Source organism: Astatotilapia calliptera, chromosome 15, assembly GCF_900246225.1.
Source record: "Astatotilapia calliptera chromosome 15, fAstCal1.2, whole genome shotgun sequence".
Taxonomy (NCBI): Eukaryota; Metazoa; Chordata; class Actinopteri; order Cichliformes; family Cichlidae; genus Astatotilapia; species Astatotilapia calliptera.
In genome coordinates, this window is record NC_039316.1 from 1284746 (window position 1) to 1303039 (window position 18294).

The 18294-nt window shown below is 41.1% G+C and overlaps 1 long non-coding RNA gene across 3 annotated transcripts in view; it reads right to left on the reverse strand.

Annotated features, from left to right (window-relative positions):
* Positions 1 to 542: 542 nt before the first annotated feature.
* Positions 543 to 18294, reverse strand: part of LOC113006527 (uncharacterized) — a 29532-nt gene continuing 11780 nt past the window's right edge. For 2 of the 3 annotated variants that reach the window (XR_003269767.1, XR_003269766.1), the window contains 2 exons: positions 13700 to 13761; positions 543 to 2287 (listed from right to left, as the gene is read on the reverse strand). This is a non-coding gene — a long non-coding RNA (uncharacterized LOC113006527). Of the gene's footprint in view, positions 2288 to 13699; positions 13762 to 14432; positions 14490 to 18294 lie in introns of all 3 variants that reach the window. The other variant, XR_003269768.1, reaches the window with a different exon arrangement.

Sequence of the window (18294 nt, forward strand, 5' to 3'; positions counted from 1 at the left end):
TCCAAGCAAGTTTTCAAAACCAGCTTCCCCCATTATGTTTCTTAACAAGACTGAGATGTGGAGCTAAACTTTTGTTAAACTCAAACGAATTCCAAAGATATCAAATATGTCAAAGTGAACGTGAGAAAAAAGCTTGAAAGATTATTTCCATTTGATTGAATTGTGTATTGATGAAAACTGTGGGTTTTAATACTTCACTGTGGCTAAACATCCTTTACTGTAGCTCCAATAAAGAGCCGGGACAAGCTTTAATAGAATACATAAGCCAGACAATGCGGAGTAAGATGATTACCCCAACCAGATACGTGATTGGAAATAAAGAGGAAAACCATAAACCGTGGTAAAATCAGTTCAGCCAAGATTTTCTCTTTATCTCAAGTCATTATTAAGATATCCTGACAGGCAGGGGTGCATAACAAAACACAGACACACAATACAAACTGCTTTAAAGTTTCTACAGATGTACAAACAATAAAAAAAAGAATAAAAATGACACAAAAGGCTGAATATATTTTCAATGCATTTATTTGATGTTCTCCGTGTTGCCCTCTGAGTTACTTCTATCGGAAGAGTGCCCCCACCCCCACCAACCCACTTCCTCGCTCTCTTTCCTCTGTAGTCAAACCCCTCTAAGACAGGGCTATAAGATAGCTGATATCCTTTGATTCACATGGACTAGGATGAGACAGACAGGGGGTGGAAGAGGAGGGGGTAGCCAGATTGTGTGTGAGAGAGAAATGGAGGAATCGCTCAGCAACAGCCCCGGTCCTCTCATCCTGCACACTTGTTTCCCTCAGAACTTTTGTATTCTTCCCAGGGCCGGAGAGATACGGAGGTGGGGAGGGAAAGGTGCAACGAGAGGCTCTGCATGCAAAGATTTCGCTGAGAAAAAGCGGGCCACGCAGAGGGTAGAAAAGTCAGGGATTAAACACGAGAAGAGATTTTGAACAGCGCCGCTCGAGTCTTTGGTGCACTGTCTAAGTAGTAGTTAAAAGTGTTTCTTTTAATAGAATTAAATCGACATTTGGTTGTGCGTCACATGTGCTCTGTGGCACCGAAAAGAAGTTCATATTTAAAAGTAGCTCCAATTACTCAGCTCCGAGGCAGTGACCACACCAAATATACATAATGTACTTAAGCATCTTTTGTTTTGAGCTGCATGCGGAGAGATGAAGGGTGAGTGAAAGTAAGGAAGAGATAGCTGCAGACTTCTGCTTCTTAGCCGCAGCTTCTAATTGATTTGGTTGTTTAATCCCTCTTGGATTGAGTTGGGGAGGGAGTGTGGCGTGATTGAGGCATTTGGATTCCTTCAGTGAGTTGCGTCGGCAGCATGGAGGTCATTTAAATTGAAAGTGGATCAGTCACCGCTCGTGTTTATTCTGTGGATTTGGCTCCCGCTGACAGTCGGGACTCTCGGTCTGTTAGGGCAGATCATCAGCGCGGCCATTGACTCCCATGCCTGTTTGTTTTGCGCACACGTCCACTACAGTACGTGACAATGCTGCGTCACTTGTGGCTTTTGCAGAGGTTAGTGTTTGACAGTGGCTGTCTATCAAAACATCCGTTTTCACATTTCGTGTTCCTCCTTGCCACATGCTATTCCCCAAACTTTTCCTTTTCCACACGGATTTAGACGAGTAGAGCAGCTAACTTTGCTGCCAGCGGTAGAGAATATCCATGCCAGAATTGACTATGGGTCTCTTGACATTATGAGGTTAAGCACAAAAGAAACACATATTGAGGCTTAGCTCTGGACTAATATTGGAATGTGACCATGAAAGACATTTCTAATCTGCTCAGCCAAAATCACATTAACTCTCCTAATGTATTTTTTCCACACTAACTGAGCTGGGTCTGGGAAGATTTTTAATGGGAAACTTTCCTCTTCACACTGGTGGGTGGGTGGGTGGGGGGGCAGTACAAGAAATACTTCTTGTGTAACTAATCTATCCTGATTCTGGAAGCGCGGGTGAACATTTTCTTTTACACTTTGTGCATGCAGACAAAGCTCTGCAGATTTTCCCCTAATAAACACAGTACAGATCTATCAGAGTCACATTCAGCGGCACGTCAGGGCAAAGAAAAACCACCAGTCCATTCCAAATATGAAACAGCTCTCCGGGCAGGAATATAAGAAATGGCACCATCCTGAAATGTGAAGCCAAGCAGGACGCCCGCCACTGGAAGACAGATGATTGGCTGTCGGGATCTCTCTAAGACTTGCTGATCATCACTCGGAGCACGCAGACTCTCTCTCGGGCCCCCCGGGGGATTGTGAGAACTCAGTCTACAAAGCGAGGGAAGGAGAGAGCAGTGAGAGTGAAGAGGAGGTCATTAGTAGCTGTAAAAATGAGGGCAGCACATATAACCATCTACAATCCCCAGCTACAAGACTATTCATGGTGTTCTTAATTATAACATTGTATATACATATTTTCTATTCACATTTCACAGTTCCAGGATGTGTGGTGGTGTTCATTATCCAGTGTTTGATCAACATACCCCTTGTTCAAATATGTATTTAAGCTACCATGGTCACATAAGAGGGCACAGTAATGAGCTTGTTCTATCAGAGCAGGGCAAGTGGCACCTTTTGTTGCTACAAAAATAAAACCATGTATGGTTCGGAGATGGTGGCCCTTAACAAAAGGACAGGAGACGGAGCTGGAGGTGGCAGACTGAGACACTTTGGACATGTGCAGAGGAGGGAGAGTGGAGACTGGACAAAGGAAGTTGAAGATGGAGCTGCCAGGCAGGAGGAAAAGAGGAAGACCTCAGAGACGATTCATGGGTGTCATGAGGGAGGACATGCAGAGGGTTGGTGTTACAGAGGGAGATGCCAAGGATAAGGTGAGATGGAGGCTGATGGAGCCGCTATGACAATCCATAAAGGGAGGATGTGAGAGAAGAAGAATTCTGATGGCAGAATACAGTTTAACACGTCTGGCACATGTTATATGTCCAAACATCAATTTTTTCACATAGGCAGAAAGAGTTATATCGTTTAAGAAGAGACCAAATTTAGTGGTGATAGTATTGTTCTAGTATGATGACACCATGTCATAACTTATTACCATAATTACTCTCATATTGAACTGGAAGTCATAGTTTTTATATCCTCTCATCTTCACTGCACATAAAGCAACACAATCACACTTCCAGCAAAGAGAAAACTTGTGCAAACATGCAACCTCCGCACAAAAAGGCCAAGTCAAGACTCTTGACCACTGCTGGTGAGTAAGCTTGCAGAAAGTGTGAGGAGAAAAAAAAGGAATTCATATTTGTGCAAGTTTATTTCAGTCACTGTATTCAATATTTATAATAACGTCTTTGCATCACCCCTTTTGTGCCTTTACTGTACAGAATGACTTTCCACTCTGCAGTCTGCAAAAGGGGAAACAAGTGGTGGTGAGTCATCTTTCAAATCGCTGCATAGAGCAGGCGTACCGTGGGGCTCGGTTTGAAGAGGGAGAGGTAAATTCAAGACATTTTATATTCTACTGGCCGTGGCTTTAAATTAAAAGAACATATGCACTGGCCTGCTGCAGAGGAATGCATTCAACCAACATACTGATGTGGAAAATTGGGTTGGTAGGGATTAAATGTGTCGTTTCACACTATTGGTCAAAATGTAATTTCGGTTACTGCTCCGCCCATGAAAAGTGACAAATTGAAATGCACTCTGTGCCCAAACAACAGGATTTAAAGAGGGGAGTGCATTTGTTTGTCATTTTTGGGTGTAACATGTTCAAAGGTTGAGTAACTGGACTAATCTTATTTTTTGTTGTTTATTCACAGTTTTCCTTAAAACGCATTTACTCAGCTGCATCATTTTAAATGTAAATTTAAATCCATTCCTTTTCCAGTGAGACCTCACAAAACTGCTCGGGCCAAAGTTGGAACAACTGACATCGGGTGGGAGTGGGCCTCCAAAATGTATTGAAAGGTGGGTTGGTTGTCACTGTGGGAACACTGCTTACACGCTGGCTCGGCAGTGGTGGAAAACAGATAACTGTGATGCCAGAAAGTGCATCTCTGGGGTTTAGCAGTAGTGGTATAGGTACTGATGTTTGATATGTGAGATGTAGATATTGTGGATATGATAATAGCTGTTGGAGAAGCAGCAGTAGGCCCCCTGATAGTCTACATGAGCTTTTCCAAAATAGAACAGAAGCAGATAAGATTACTAATCTCAGTAATAGCAGAAATGGCTTTTCTGTCCCCATGGAGACGGATGGGGGTCAGTTAGCCGCTGTCCCGGTGAGATCCCAAACAACAAAAATGGCTGAGACGAAGGGAGCATGGCACTCCTCGGAGAACACGCTGTTTTTCCAGCTGAGGAAGAAGAATTTTAAAGTGTCCCTCAGTTGTTGTTTTTTTGTTCTCACATTTACAGCTCCACCAGACATACTCTTTTTTCCCCCCACTGTACGAGACAAGACAAATGAAATTAACGAGCGCAGTGGGATAAATAGTGTCAAGATTGTGTCTCAAGTGTTGGACAGGTGTTTATGTGGTTTCCCCTTGTAGACGGAGACATGCTTCAGCTAATTTCAAATTGCTTTGAGTGATGAATTGAGCTCTGAATGTATACTGCCAGAACATGAATTGCCAACAGCTGTGAAGCAATTTAATATCGTGGAAATTAAAGACTAACCGATATAAAAGCTCTTAGAATCCTGTGGCGCTAATGTGGGAATGCGGTGAGTCAGAGGGGAATATTGTTCCCATAAAGAATTCAAGGACTCAATTATGCCTTTCAGATGCAGCTACCTCTACACCTCACTCATTCCGAGGGCACAAAGAAAAGGAAAGCAAGTAGAAAAGATGGAAAGTAATAGGAAGACAGCGTTACAAGGAGAGCTTGTAATAAATCATGAATAAAGAGAGGCAGAGCATGAAAGACAGGTTTTGGTGGTTGCAGAAATTTGTTTGTAATATTCTTTGACCTGGAATTAATCAGCGGGCGCTGTCATTAATTTTGATGGACAGTAGCGCATTGCACCGTCTCCATTGTTAGCTCAGGCCTGCAACCACCTCAATTACTGCTTGCTCAATCCAGCCGTGTCCATTTCATATGTCCTGAGCTTTTGTTATTCAGAGGAACATTTGATTTAGTGCCACGTTCAATTTTAACAGGGCAAACACTAAAAGTCACAATTACAAACACACTGCTGTCGTGAATCCTCTTTCGCTAAATTTGTTTTTGGCTTGCGGAGGTCAGTTTCATTTTGCCACTCAAAGGACACGGTATCTACATGCACAAGCCCTGAAGCCCTGATAATACTCAATAGAAATTACATTGATAGTGTTTTCCCATGCACAAAGGGATTTCTGTGAAAACTCTATACACTTTGTTATGGTACCATATCAGCCCAAATAGAGCAACTTGCTTTCAGACTGCTGGTTTAGATGGGGTGGCCTAGTAGATTGGGAGGCCCTTGTCCAGTGGAACAAGCTCCCAGTTTGGCTTTGGGAGACAGGCACTGTCTCTACTTTTAAGATGAGGTTTAAAGTTTTCATTTTTGATAAAGCTTATATTTATGGCTGCACAAGATGACCCTGATCCATCCCTTAGATGTGCTGTAATAGGTCTAGGCTTCCTATGATGCAATGAGTTTTTCCTTTTCACTCACCATGTGTTTATACACCATTCGGCATTTAATCATTAATTATTATTAAATTGTGCATTTTGACCTGTCTCCCTCCCCTCACCCCCAGTGCATCGCAGCAGATGGATGCCCCTCCTCTGGTTCTATCAGAGGGTCCTTCCTGTTAAAGGGAGTCTTTGCTTTCCAGTATCTCAGCGCACTTTCTCTTTACTGTTTGTAGGGTCTTTAGCTCACAATATAAAGCTCCTCAAGATGACCATTGGTGTGATTTGGTGGGATATAAATAAAATATAATTCAACTGCTGCTTTGATATGAAGAGGATTTTAGGAGGCGGATAGTCAAATATGCTTCCAATCCAGGAACAGATCCATTAATATCTCTTATGTTATCTGCAGTATTTGCCCAAAGAGCAGGGCTGATGAAGTTTGAACCAACTTGAGCATTTGAACACCCAAGCACTTTTGTGTTCGAAATACACCCGCTGCACTGCACAGTACTGAAGCTGCAGAGTGGAAGAGGCTGCCTGTTCCAATGCATTTTTTTGCCACAGCAATTTGCATAATTCTGAATAATGTTCCAAAAAAGTTTGCTTGGCAGAATAATGTGATTTGGCATTATTTATAAAGAAAATAGACTTTCTTTTGATACAGTCCCCATCAAATCATTCCATGTAATTATTAGCATAATATGGGAAGTCTTTAGTGAAATGCAGGGCAGCGCACAGCCAAGAATATGAGATTAAAGTTTCCAATAATTAATGGAACATGGGTTTAATATTTGCATGTGTTAAAATGCAGCAGATACATTATTTAGTTCATAATTATTATAAATTATGTATTAAATTAAAAAGTAAATGTAAATAAATACATTTGTTATGGTTCTTGATGTAAAAAAAATTAAAGAGTGATTATAAATACTCTGATAATACTTATACTTAAAGTGTCGTTCCAACACTTTATTTTTAGAATTAGAGTGTCCAAACAGCTGAAAGCATTTTCCAGGTTTGCTGAGAATAATCGTTAGCTCTGGCCTGTCACTGAATTTAAAAATAGCCTCTAAAACACAAGAATCACAACTGACTTCTGTCATTTATGTCCAGAAGCAAGTTTGTCAAAGAATCACATTCTCTAACATGGTTTGTCACGTTTTTGACTGATTATACAAACAGCAGTGCTGAATGCTGTCCCAGTCAGTCCTCTAACATGGTGTGAATGGAAAATAAAGCTGAGTTCTTCTTTCACAGCCCCATTGGTGATAACTGCACAGCGTCTCCTCTCGGCTTAACTGTTTATCCTAGATAGATCAGCCTAAGTATTTGCACACACTCCTGGTTTATCTCACTTGTGCCATTGTGCATCCCGAAACGAATGAAAGCGTATGCTCGCACTAGCTAAAATGTCCAGTGAAACGAGTGCAGATGGGTGCAGTGTGGCACTAAGTCAAAGCAGAGGACAGAATAGCCACAAAGGAGACACAAGTAATCAGAGTGGAGAAATGTCACTTTGGCTCTCGTCACCTTTTGCATTGATTGGATGGAAACATAATTAAAGAAGACAGCTGTGCAATCAATAACAAATCCCTACATTCAGCCGCGGGCAGGACTGCGGACCACCCTCTCAGCATCATCTCTCTTTGTCAGTCACACACACACACACACACACACACACACACACACACACACACACACACACACACACACACACCTCTTGGTGATGGACTTGGGAGTAGTGATTCGGAGCGTGACCAAACGTGTCATGCAGCAGCAGCAGACATTATGTAAGAGAGTCATCCCTGCCTGGCTTACTCTTTCTCTCTCTCTCCCCCCTCCTCTCCCTCTTACTCATTGGCTTTCACCTCCAAAGGGTGGGAGTGAGGACTCAGCAAAAACAGCCAGAAAACACCCATGAACAGCTCATGTTGGATCTCAAAGCCTCCCACGTGCTCTCATCACCTCATGCTTTCATATGCTGTCGTGGCTCATATCAACACCTTGGCCAATTGGCTGAATCACAGTGTGAAAACTACAGGGAAGGAGAGGAGCTTGCCAGGAAGAAGGCACAACAGACATGTTGTGTAAAAACCGCAATGTTGAACCTGTGAGATTGCAAGTATTTATAAGTGTGACTTTTATTTTAGACTCTTTTTTTTTGACATTTTGAGAAAATTAACTAAACTGAAAAGGTCTTTTATTTATTTATTTATTTATTATTTGTCCCAAGATGCACATGCACACAACATACAAAAGATCAATAAGCAATAACAACATAAATCATAAAGAAAGAACAGAGAGTGGGTAGGTAATGCACAAAGACTAATAAGATGCTATCATCTTCACACCACTAACCCTGCTACAGGAAGAGCCATGCTAGTGACTCTCTGGAGCCACAAACAGCAGTGCTTAGGCTTGAAAGCTCTAGTCAGCATCTTAAATAGTACTGCACTGGTGTTACACGTGTCTACATGTTGTAGCTGTCTGCCCCCGCTCAAAGGCGGTGTCAAAAAAATGTCAGCCAAAAACATAAGCTTCCCTTGATTATGTTTGTGCTGCTGTTGGTCTTTTCGCTGAGATTTTTTTTTGTCATGAAAAATGCAGAAATTATAATGAACAAAGAATTACTTTAAAAAGTAGTGAAAACTGAGTGTCATTAAGGTATTGTTTGTTTCTTCTTCCTCTCCTTCCTCTTTGGTTGTGCCCTTTCCTTTCCATATCAACATTCCAGCTAATCAGCATTTGGCTTCTTTAAGGACTCCATACAAGGGTACTCAGCCTCTGCATGAAGGTGCCACCATGACAGTGCAATAGCCTGTAGATGCCTGTAGTTCTTCATGCTATAGCTGTGTAGTGTCACTAGAGGGCAGTTTATTTTTTTAAATTTATTTTGTTTTCTTGTTTGTTGGTTTGTTTTTATTTTGTTTTATTTTACGAGTTGGTTATTAGATGCTGCTCCAGCCAGCCAGAGAATCCCCCGCCGCCCTGCCCTCTCCTCCCTGCGCACCTCGCAAACGGAGGGCGCCCTTACTCCCAGCAAATGGGTGATAGAAAACCGATCGGTGCCTATGCCATTCCCAATATGCGCTGGCATGATGTCGGGGCAGCATGAGTACGAGCAATTTTTTATTTTTTATTTTTTTGGCCGATGCCCGTGATGCCGCCCCCCACCACGATGCCGCCCCGGGCAATCGCCCGTATCAAAAACCGCTACTGTCTACTGCTCAAATTACATTTCCCTTCATGATGCTATTTAAGGGATCTAAGACCTCATGGTAACACTAGAGTGAAAGTCAGGAGATTGTTAAATTCATTATTTCTGTGTGTGCCATGGACATCTATACCAAGTTTCAGTTGTTTAGGTATTTTTGAAACTGAGAAATAGACTTTACCATGCCCAGAGCCATTGTTATTTTTTAAACCTTTAACTGAAATGTGAAGGTTTTAAGGATTATCAGGTCAGTGCTCAATGCTGCTGCTGTATCGCCTGATACCCCAAAAAATGCTGATAATTTTTTTTTTGCAAAATCCCAAAATATGCAATTTGTTCAAATCCATTGTGAGACTTTATTCATTTAGCCCGTGTTTTAGCCACCGGTTAACATACTGGACAGGCAAAACTGGAATCAGCACTCAGTTGGTGTGCCTTGTGCTTACACAAGCTTACTGCAATACAACCATCTCAGCATGCAAAGTGGGACAGAATATTTATTTTTTAATGCATTAAAGAACTAACGTATTAAATATCCAGCAGTGGAGGGGGCTGTATGTGAGAAGCACAGCTGAACTTGTGCAGATTTCCTTGGTTCCTTATTTTTTTGCTAAAACATGTAAGAAGATCTGATTTATTTATTTATTTTTTTACCCAAATCTGCTTGTTGGCTTGTCTTGGATAGGTAAATGAAATCCCAGGCTATAATTCTGAGAGCAAGTCGCATCGGGTTCCCTTATCAATGTGTGTTTGTGGAGTCTACTGTACATCTGGGGTCCCCCCTGGGGTAAACAGTGGCTCTATAAGCTCCTTTAGCAGGAGATAATTCCATGAGTAGATTAGTTGGAGGTTTGAGGCCGGTTACACCCTCTGTCCTGCCTGTGTGCCCAACGGTCACTCATACTGTGGAATCAAAAACACTAAATCCCCGCTAGATCTAGGCTACAATGTCAGAGAGTGACAGTCGGATCCCCACCCCCGAGAACCGACACAGACACACTACTCAGAGACACAAATACACACTGAGATACGCTGATAAACACTGTTCCTACTGTAAGCTTTGTTGATAGCCAATATTTCATGGATACAACTTCTTCTGTCAGCTTTATGAACAGACTATGCAGGATCTCTTGGTTTGGGAGCAGCGCTGCAGAGTCCCACAGTCCGACAGTAAAATCTAACTTTGAAGAAAGCAGGAACTTAAAGGACTTGTGTGGTAAATTGTCCTCTTTTAGTCTTTTACTCTTATTAACAGGGTCTATTCAGCTTTATCTCTTCCCTGACATTAGCCAAGGTCTAAATAATTAATGTATTGTAGGAGGTATCTTTTCATTTTTTCACTTGATGCATTTCTTTTGTGACCATCCTTTTTCACTCTGGCAGACTACTGCACACTATGTGCTTTTGGGAAGAATTCAAATCTTTTAAGTAGATTTATTTGATTATTATTTATTAAATTTTTTTTTTTTTTTTTTTTTTTTTTTTAGAAAATTCCAAGCAGTTAATATTGAAATCATTGTCGAAGGTATAGAATGGACAACTGAAAAAAAACAAACTTTTTGGAAGGATTGTGCAGAAATGAGTTCTGAGATAACATTAGCAAAAGATTTGTTAATTTATTACATTTGAACTGACCTAAATATTGGATTAAAATATAAAATGTTGAACAAAGTTTCTTTAACCTCTGGACTGGTTGCTTCACCTCCCAGAGGTTTCTTCCTGTTAAAGGGGAGTTTCGCCTTCCCACTGTCGCCAAACGCTTGCTCAGAGGGGGTCATCTGATTGTTTTCTCTGTATATTTTAGGGTCTGTACATTACAGTATAAATCATCATGAAGCACTGTAGCTGTGCCTGCGTGTGTATCAACACAAATGTAAATGTTAATTTAGTTAACTATTAAATAATTAGCTACACCAGAGTCATGTAATGTGTCAAAAATGTGTACACTTTTTTTTCTATGGAGAAACAGTTTTTTTTGTGTGTCAAAATGGTTACAAAAAACCAAATAGTTTGTTTTGTTTGTGTTTTCTTGTTTCTTGGTCAACATGCAACAGCCATTCCCCATACTGGGAACACTATTTCCAACCATATGCAGTGCTATATAGCAGCCTCAGCACCAGGAAGACAATCCTTACCAACATCAGCATCTTGCAGCGCTGCAGATAATGAAAACAGCTGCTGATGTGCTGAAGCTCCCTGTTGTTATAGCGATTGCACTTTTAACAGTATTAAAAACAAACTGCGATTCAGCTCTTGCAGCAGCTACAATTGAACATTTCTGTAGACATCTAGCTGTTGTGACTATTCTATAAACCCCGATTCTTTTGTCCCCATGATAGAACAGAGAAAACCCGACTCATAGTGGTCAAAACATTTTATATTTCTTTTTATTCAATCATCTTCCAGAAGAGAGAGACCCCTGCACCGCCCAAACGCCAGTTGCAGGATCTCTAACATTAGAATCTCAACATGTGTCTTATATGGTGTTATTTCTGTACTTCAGACGTCACACAGTTTCGATACCAACATTCCTTATATGGCAAAGTTCCTCTTTTCTGTGTCTTATTTATTAATATGCCTGTGCACTAAAACTTCCTGTGCAGCTTGCAAGAACTTCCCCTTTCTAAGGTCTGTTGCCAGGGCAACCTGTCTAAACTTAATCTCACTCTGTCCGTTCCCCATATTCTGCAAAGTATATTTGCAATTTCTATTTAAATTTCTAATTTATAACTAAGTAAATGAGGGACATTTAAGAGGAGAAGGAATTGTTGTACTAAACTTTCTCTGCAGATTTGAAAACTTTGTGCCTCTGAAAAGAAATTCAGTTGACGGGTTTGAGGGCAATTGTATATTACAAACTGTAAGTAATAAGAGATAAGAAAAAAGTGTGTGTGTGTGTGTGTGTGTGTGTGTGTGTTTCTTTAACCCCAATCTTAAGCTTGTTATATCCTCCTCTTGTGTCATTTATACTAATAATTATTGGACTCTTTCAGCCATGGTGGAAATTATGTAAAAGTCACAATAGGCAGGTCAATTTACTTTTTAGTCCAGGCTATCAGCTGGGTGCTAAGAGCGGGCCACAAGTAAACAGGTAAGCAATTTCTACTGGCATTTTTATGATCTTACATACATCAACTTTATTCTGGAACGCTTGCTATTTGGCATACATGGCATATTTGTGCATTTTAAACTCACTTATGTAATAGAGTTGCTCACTCTAATCTTTCATACATGTAGAGGCCTGCAATTATAAATGCCCCGCCCCCTCTCCAAAAAAGTATTTTAAACCTCTCAAGATCTCATTACAAATGGAAACATATAAGCTTGTGCCTATTTTCATTATTTATATGCATCCATCCAGCCATTAGCTATACTCGCTTACCCTTTGGAGGGTTAGAAATGTCATTATACATTCATGAAGATAATCTGACTTTCAAATTGAAAGCAGAAATACAGCTACACACATCTGACATGGAGAGACAATCTAGTGGTGTGATACAGCCCCAATGCTCCCTCGCAGCTTGTGTTAAGCACAGTGTCCTTTCCAGTAAATCTGAGCACGGTGTGAGAGCAAGAGGAGAGTTGGTGGGCCGGGGCTGATAACATGTTGTGATTGGGTAATGGGCCTAATGTCCCATGCAGTGCTTATCCTGCCTCCCAGATGGATGATGAACTGGTGATGGGGGGGGATGCGTGGGTGGGAATGGGCTTCCTTTCCCCAGGGACTAAGAGAGGAGGAAAAACACTTGGATACTGTCTTGTTCATGAGGGCAGGAGAGAGGCATTGATGGAGATGCGATTTGTACAACGTTTAAAAGAAAAGTTTTTCAATAGAGCCGAAAACCCTCCGTGCTTTTCAAATGTGAGCAAAAATATGCCGTTGTGGAGGGCATTCTGTTTAGGCATTCTTACTCTGAGAATGAGTTGCTCATATTTCCACATATTGATTGAACTGTCACAGACCACAAATAGTTGAAATGACCCCTTTAAGAGTGAGAATTATTCTCCAATCAGGCCAACCATAAATAGACTCCCGCAGAGCCCCAGCGGAAAGCAGATTTGCGTGATTGCCCATGCACAGAGCCAAAACATTCAACAAGTACAAGAATTCTTTCTGAGTTTTGGTCCAGGAGGCATGGCGCCAGTGACTTGCTCCCTCTAAGGCCCAAGTCTATCATCTGCTGGGGATTTTGCTCCCTCGCCCAGAATTCAAACAAATCTGAGTGAATGAAAGGTGATAGTGGAAAGAGGGCAGAAGAGAGAGCAAAACAAGGACATGCCGGCACGCCTATTGTAAAAAGGTTTGAAGAATCTTGAACAAGTGTGTTAGAGCTTTGAGAATTCTGCACACACAAGAAGGTGCAGTTAAAAGCAAGGAGAGAGAGCAAGCGCAGAGGACTGAGTAGAAGTCAAAAGGAAGATGAAAGGGGTTTTCTTCTATCCCTCCATTGACCCTGGGGCTTGATTGATAGCTGTCACCTGCTGAGATGGGTATCCACCTAAAGGGCCACAGCTAAATGCATGACTACCGATGTGTGTGTGTGTGTGTGTGCCTGGGACAGGATGTGTTTGAATCTATTCAAAGAAAGCTAGATGAGTCGAGTGAGAGAGACATTCAAATTCACTGCACAACACTATAAACATGCATTATGTGACTATGCATGGGCAAAAACAGGCAGCTGTTCCAGCTTCTAACATGGTAGGGAAAAGAAGCCCACACTTTACTTCAGGCATTCAAGGAAAGTGCCTCTCAGGAGCTGATACTGCTAGTAAATGGAAAGACTGCCTTCACGCTTATGTGTGTGCTTGTGGAGGCGGTTGTGTGTGTGCGTCCGTATGAGCAGGAAAGAGCATTTAGCTACAGAATTAACTGCACATCGATGCACCTGGAGGCTTCTTAGTTTCTACTTTCACAGCTGGACAGAGGACGTGGTGAGTCCTTATGTGTCTAATGAAAACAGCAAAATCTGCAGACACACAAAGAGAGAAGCACATTGCCTCGCGCTACATCTACACACAGTTTTAGAGAATCTGCTCGACTATCAAAAATGTTTTGCTGGAAAAAACATTCACATGGTGGAAGTTAATTAGGTTGCTTTATTCACTGAATTGTCTCTGCTTCTTTGCAGTTAATTGCTGATTTCGTTAGATAACTGTGTCTAAAGCCTTTGATGGAATAAGTTCTGCAAGACACTCCAACCCTGAAACATTGGAATTAAGCGTGAAAAGTACACAGTTTTTCTCCGGCAAGTTTCACTATTATGCTTCCTTTTCTGCACAGGTACCAGTTGTGTTTAAATTTAATTCACTGTTGTAGATCAAGACGTGGCCCGTGGCTTTATTCCCAACTGGTTTGATCAGTATTTGCTTGACCCATAATTTGTTTGAATTTAGTGGCCTGTTTCACTTATACGTCTTAAATTAACAATGACTGTGTAAAAGATTTAAAAAAAAAGATGACAAATGTATCAAAATATCACCTGACTTTGCAGTCGTTGCAGCTTTAGTGTCTTTCAGCTCATTGTTTTGGTTACCTTTTGTTAGCCTTGTTTCTATTGGTTGCAGGTTGCTACTTAAGCATATAATCACTGATTAACAGAATACACAATCTCTACTCACCAGCCAGCAGACAGATGAACCATTAGTGGAGCACTTCTTCTTAAGAGTCAGATTTTCCTCAGAGGTAAGTGTAGATAAAAACAGAAATGAGAAGGTATAAATATTGGAGTTTCAAATACAAACATAATCAAAGAGAGCTATATGAGTCAGCTGATGAATGAGATCAATGTACTGTGACCTGGGGGACGTTCCGTCTGCATCTGATTAATTACGTATATAACATTTCTAACAATGTTAGAATTGTTACAGCCATTAATCAAATGGCTGTAATGCAAATGCAATGTAGTTATGCAATGTAATGTGAAAAATATTAATGAAAAGTACTATCCAATTCCAAGTGCATTTTTCCTTAGCTTTAGCATCTTTTAGCCAATCATTTTGTTCTTTGTGCACCTCAAATTTACTGCAAATTGGTTTTCCTTTCACAACATTCAGCTTGGTGTCCAGCTGCAGCAGCATGCAGTTTTATGCAGGAAAATGCTGATAATCAGTCGGCACAGAGAGAAACTGAGCACCTGTCTGGTAGTAAAACACTTAAAGTGGGGAAAATAATTATTTGACACCCCTCCCCCACTGAATTTGTAGGTTTGCTCTCTTCCAAAGAAAGGAACAGTCTCTAATTCTTATTGTAGTTTCATTTTAATGGAGAGAGACAAAATATCGACCAAAAATCCAGAAAGACCACATTACATTAAAGTTATGTTTTGCTTGGGGATCACATATTTCCTTTGCCTAATGACCTGCAAATCAATGTATAACTTGGGGGAGGAATCATTGTTAGCAAGCACAGCGGTCAGACATTTCTTGTAGTTGGTCACCAGGTTCATTCATTTCATTCATTTCATTTATTTATTCATTTTCAGGCACAACAAATACCTATACTGAACATAAAATACACAAAACAAAAAACAAAACTTGCCTGAAAAAGGAGTGGGACGAAGAAAACTTATTAAATCCCACCCCTATACTCACTCATCAACAAAAAAAAACAATAAACTTCCCGCAGCTATGCCCATCATTGCATACAGACCCATCATCATACAAGCATCTAAGCGGCAGCTCGCAACCAACAATTAGAGCCTTCATAACTGAATACAGAATATGTAAATTATAAATTTACAGAACTCTTTAAATCTAAATCTACATTTCTTGGCTGCTCCAGCTTCCTCCACCTTTCCTATAGGATTGAACCACTGAAATAAGCTTTACATTGTCATGTTAGAAAACCCATCCATGACCCATTTTCAGTGTTCTGGCTGAGAAAAGGAGTTTCTCATCCAAGATTTTAGAGTACATGGCCTCTTCCTCTGGTCCCTCGGTGCAGTGAAGTCATCCTATACCTTTAGCAGAAAAACAGCCCGACAGCATGTTTCCACCTCCATCCTTGACTGTGACAATGGTGTTCTTTGGGTCATACACAGTATTTCTCTTACTCTAAAAACAGCGGGTTGAGATGAAGCCAAAGAGCTCAGTTTTGGTTTCATGTGACCACAGCACTTTTTCCAAAGCCTTCTCTGAATTATTTGGAAAGCTGAAGACTTGTACATGCAAGAATGCATGCAATGCAGAATGCGAACGACTGATCGTCCTTTGATATGTCTTTCAGTTCTGAATAATTACACCAACAGGTGTCACCTTGTTACGAAACTTGTGACTGATGGTCTAGTTGCCCATTCCAGCCTTGTGGAGGTCTGTCCTTTGACAGCTCTTTGGTCTTGCCCACAGTGGTGGAGAAGCTGGACAGGTGTGCTTTAAATGCATAATGAGTTGAGATCAGGAGTATCTGTAATTGATTGACTGTAATTTGTGTGCCACGTGGATACTGGATATGAAAATGGTCAGTGTTTGCTGAACGTAGACAATCACTAGCCACTTCATTAGACACACCTTGCTATTACCAGATTGAACCTGACATGGTCCAGGCAGGCCTGATTTTCTTGCCCTCTATTGCTCTCATCCTCTCTCTGTACTCTCAGGTGGAGTATTGGGCTGGTGCTGCTGTGGGCTCTGTCCACAGACAGTCTGGTGGATTCTTCACCTATTCTCGCCTCATTTAAGATCATGCCATGGTGTGGTCTTCTGCTGTTGTAGCTGCTTCAAGATTCAATGTGTTGTGCATTCAAAGATGCTCTTCTGCATACCTTGGTTCTAACTTAATAGTTCTTTGAAGTATTTGAGCTTCTCTTTGTTTCTGTCAGATCAAAGCAATCAGGCCATCCTCCTCATCCGCATCTATAAGACATTTTCACTCAGCACATCAACAGTTTCTGGTACCAACAACCATGCAACGTTCAAAGTTACTTAAATCACCTTTCTTCCCCAGAGATATATCACCAGGTAGTTGTACTAAGTAGTATACAATATGTTCAAGTATATTTCTGTGTATTTGAATCTTTTTATGCCATTCAAATAAACAGAGGATGAGTTTCGTTCCCCGCTGTGCTGGATTTTCCCTCACCGTCACTCTCACGGGTAGAAAACTCACTTTAAACCTGAGAATAAAAGTGAAATGGGAGCAACGCATGCTGATATTTTATGTACTGTTACACTGCATTCTGTTTTATTTAATTTTGATCTTTTTGCTTTGTTTCCTTTATCAAACCCTTGAGGTTTTCCCTATTTCCTCCTCTTCCCGTACTACACATCTCTCCTTTCTGTGAGGATGCTGAAGCTTCATGTCCGTTTCCTGATGCACAAAACACTCTTGAAGGTCCCCACCCCCCACCCCACAAACAATTCAGCTCTAATGGAAATCTTCAATATTGCATGTAGAAGCCCTCTGGGTGCTGTTGATGGCGTGTAGTTAGAGATTGGTATACAGGAGAGATGGTCAGCTGGAGGAAAGGCAGAAGCTTGCTAAAGTGCAAATAAATGAAAAAACAAGTTGGAAAAGGGGTAAACGTGTGTGTGTGTGTGTGTGTGTGTGTGTGTGTGTGTTATATGTGTACATTTATATCTAAATCCATAATTAAAGCCAGCATGACAGGAAGAATAGATGTGACAAGAATGAAATATTTTTGTGAAGCCAGCATGAAAATCTAATAACTGCAGATTAATTTTTAAAAACAAATCCACAAATTAAAAAATAAATAAAATGAACAAACGATGAGCTTTCAATGGCCTTTGTAAAAAAGACTTCACATGCACGGATGGGGCAACAACAAGTGAGCTCCATCCATGTCAAACTCGTTTCTATTTCTTAAAAAAAATAGAAACAAATCACCAAAAAGTGTGACGATTGTTGTTTTTCTCCTTCATAAATATTTTGGATCCTTTGCACAAACAGTCATGTGGTATTCATCCAGTCATATTTAATTCATCCCTCTGTAAGTTTTTCAACTGTAAGCCGGTCCTTTGCATGAAAAGCCTTTAGCTCTGTGAATGTGGCCTTGTTTTTCTTTTACAGTCCACGTCCAGCAGGTGAAAGCAACAGCCGGAGGGAATCCTGTTTACTCCCGCTCTATCGCTCTGAAACTGGCTGCATACGGATGCGACTGGATTATGCACAGTATCTTTTTCACACAGCTCTGAGCGACGAAAGACAGGAATAGAGATCTTTGGCATGAAAGGACTTTATCTTTGTTTGTGGCTCTGCAAAGAAGCCGAGTGTACCGCTGTGTTGTTTTGTGGCCTCACCCTTGAAGCTACACAGTCATCTTAAATCCCTGAGAATGGAGACGTCTCAGGTGATGCGATGCGAGCCTTAAATAATATGTCACTTTTTAGATGGAAAGGTTAAATAGGATTTGGTGACCCTTGAACTCTAAGTTTGTGCAACCGCAGTGCCTATTGGCTGGGCTCTCTCAAGCTGTGACAGCAGACCTTGGGCATGCAGCAGAGCTCTTAACCGCTCCCCGATAAA